Raw genomic sequence first — 3,163 nt, 5'->3', positions numbered from 1 at the left:
TACTTTTGTATTTAGTTTTGTTTGCTTATTTTGATTTTCCTTCTTTGCTTATTGATCATGTTGATGCTTATTGATTTGATGATTGATATTGTCTTCAATATGATTTGTGAGTAGTCACCTAGCCAAGGGTGTGGGGATGGTGTAGTTGTTAATTGATTCATGCTTATGATGTTGGGGTTAAGTTAATGGTGATTAAAGTCTTTGTATGTTTGATATTCTTTAATCTTCTTGCAAGTGCACATTGTTGGTTGATTAAAGATGAATCTTTGCTAACAAGAAACGGAAGTTGACTTAGTTAAGGTTCATTGTTATCGATAGTTCATTGATTGCACCTTCTAATATATGGTTCTAGTGTGGAAACATAGAGGCTATGTTAGGAGAAATCGATTAACCCCGGAAGGCGGTTAGATTGAGCTTTATTTCGATATTCTTGCATGCTTAGTTTACCATTGCTTTGCTTCTGTGTTATTGCATGATCAAATGGAAACTACATCTACCCACTTCCCTTGGTGTTTAATTATATTGATTTTTAATCATTTTTAATCTTTAGTTAATCTCTTAGTTATTCACACTTCTTGTCCCGAGGTAGCTTAAGTCTTAAGTAGTGAATGTGGTGTTTATGCATGTCTCCTTGTGGTTCAACCCCTATGCTTGCCTTATACTCGTATTAGGTTTGTTTAGGTTGTATAAATTGTATTTGATCTAGGGATAGACAATTGACGACGCGTTTATTCCCTTGTCAAATTGGCGCCGTTGTCGGGGAGACGGCTTCCATTGCTTTTTCATTACTTTATTTGAGACTATCTCATTCCTTGTTTGTTAGTATTTGCTACTACTTGTTACTTGTCAGTGCTTACGTTCTCCTTAGCTTTGTTGTATGAACAGAGGACGAACCCGCTCAAGGTCTTTGATTCCCATCGATCCGGAGCTAGAGAGATCTTTGTCCTTACTTCGAAGAGAAGCGAGAGCGAGGAGTAGAAATTTTCACACCCCAACGAAAGAAGGAGTAAGAGAATTGGAAGATACTCCACCATCTTCACCCTCAAGTAAAGACTTAGATAGCCCTAATTCACCATCAAGTCCGGAAATCAACCCCTTTTCAATCTTTAAGTCCGAAAGTGAAGAGTACATGCGCCTCAAGATGTTTCCATTTTCTTTAATTGGGAGAGGTCTAGAATGGCTAGAGAAGGAGGTGCCCCCTAACTCTCTCACAACTTGGTATCAAGTAACTACGGCTTTCTTGAGGAGATTTTACAACCATAGGAAGACCGCCGAGGCTCGGTCTTTGATTCAAGGTTTTCGTTAAAAGAGTGGTGAGACTCTAAGTGCGGCATGGGACCGGTACAAAGAGCTTCAACGTCAATGCCCACATCATGGGATACCCAAGTATCAACTCATCCACACTTTCTATGGAGGTCTCTCACCTCAAGGGAGAACAAGCCTAGATGCCGCAGCCGGCGGTCCAATCATGAACAAAGGAGAGGATGAAGTGGAATGCATCATAGAGGAGGCCGCAAAGCATTATGATGACTGGTATGAAGGAGAAAGGGAGGCCACTTCTAGCAAGGGTGTCTATGCATTGGAGCAAGCCAACGCAATCAACAACCTTTCTTCCCAAATCTCCAAGATGGCCAAGCAAATGGACGAAATGATGAAAGAAAGATCCAACCCTCATGGTAATACCTCCCCTTCAACCAAGGGAGGCAATGGTATGACCACTTCTTCCCCCTCTTCTTATAATAAAATGCCTCAAGGATGCATGTTTTGCTCAAATTGTGAAACCTATGATCATGATACCTCCCATTGTGTGTATGCTTGTGAAGTTCATCCCCCTCCCTATGAACATGATGATAATGTAGAAGATGTCAATGTTATAAATTTTGCTCCTAGAATGGAAAATGTAGGGAACTTAAGGCCAAACTCCAATCAAATGGGGAATTGGAATCAAGGTGGAAACCGTGGTTGGAACCAAAGTGGTGGTGGTTATGGTAACCAATACCATGGTGGGGGAGGCCCTTCCAATTTCAATGGAAGAGGCTACTCTAACCAAAGGGGGTATGGTTATCAAAACCAACAACCCAACTCCCGATACCATGACCATCAAAATCAAAATTTTGGTGATCAAGGTAACATGGGAAACAATCGACAAAGCAATGTTCCCAACCAAGGCACCGGAGGCAATAGGGGACAAAGTGTTTCTAACTATGCCCAAACCAATAGGCCTCCGGGTTTCCATCAAACCCAACTTCCTCCACCTCAACAACCTCTTCAAATTGAGGCCCCTCCTAATGATCCCATGATGGCTAAGCTAGATGCCATCATGAAAATGCAGGAGGAGGATAAAAAGCGAGCCAATGCTCATATGAAAATGCTTGAAACCCAAATTCCTCTTCTTCTTCTTCTTCCTCTATCCCTAGTCAAGGAGTCAACCCAAAACCTTTGTATGCCGTGACAACAAGGAGTGGAAAGGTAGTGGGGAGTGACCCCTTAGTTGAGGAGGAACCTCAAAATGAAGTAGAATTAGAGAGAGGGGATGAGAGAACCAAAGAGCCTTCTAATGTTAAGAAGGAGAAGGATGTTGAGGTGCAAAAGGAGAAAGAAACCACCCCCTTGCCCCTAAATCTCCAACCTAGAGAGGAGAGACTACCTTTTCCCCAAAGATTTGTGAGAGCTAAGCTTGATGCTCAATTTGGGAAGTTTTTGGATGTGATTAAGAATTTGCATGTTTCCCTTCCTTTGTTGATGCCATGAAACAAATGCCCCATTACTCTAAGTTTTTTAAAGATCTATTGAGTGGGAGAAGGGAGTGTGAAACGGTGAGCTTGACCGCCAATTGTAGTGCAATCCTTTCCAACAAACTTCCCGCCAAGTTGAAGTATCCGGGTAGCTTTTCCATCCCTTGTTCTATTAATGCCATTGAGTTTGACAAAGCTTTGTATGATTTAGGAGCAAGTGTGAGCCTCATGCCCTACTCCGTCTACCAAAAGCTTAGTGTAGGAACCCTCTCCCCCACTAACATTACTCTCCAACTAGCAGATCGGTCCATTAAGTTTCCCATGGGTAAGGTTGAGGACATTCCCCTTAGGGTAGGAAAGTTCACATTCCCCGTGGATTTTTATGTGCTAGAGATGGATGAGGATGAGAGGATTCCTATTATCTTGGG

General features: G+C 42.1%; 1 non-coding gene across 1 annotated transcript; it reads right to left on the bottom strand.

Moving 5' to 3' along the window:
* Positions 1–1,274: 1,274 nt before the first annotated feature.
* On the bottom strand, positions 1,275–1,380 carry LOC145577242 (small nucleolar RNA R71). Its single transcript, XR_014098705.1, has one exon. It is a non-coding gene; the product is annotated as a small nucleolar RNA R71 (small nucleolar RNA).
* Between the last annotated feature and the right edge of the window lie 1,783 nt (positions 1,381–3,163).

Source organism: Chenopodium album, chromosome 13 (assembly GCF_948465745.1).
Source record: "Chenopodium album chromosome 13, dcCheAlbu1.1, whole genome shotgun sequence".
Taxonomy (NCBI): domain Eukaryota; kingdom Viridiplantae; phylum Streptophyta; class Magnoliopsida; order Caryophyllales; family Amaranthaceae; genus Chenopodium; species Chenopodium album.
Note: the sequence above shows the minus strand (reverse complement) of the source record. Positions and strands in the feature narration are given on the sequence as shown.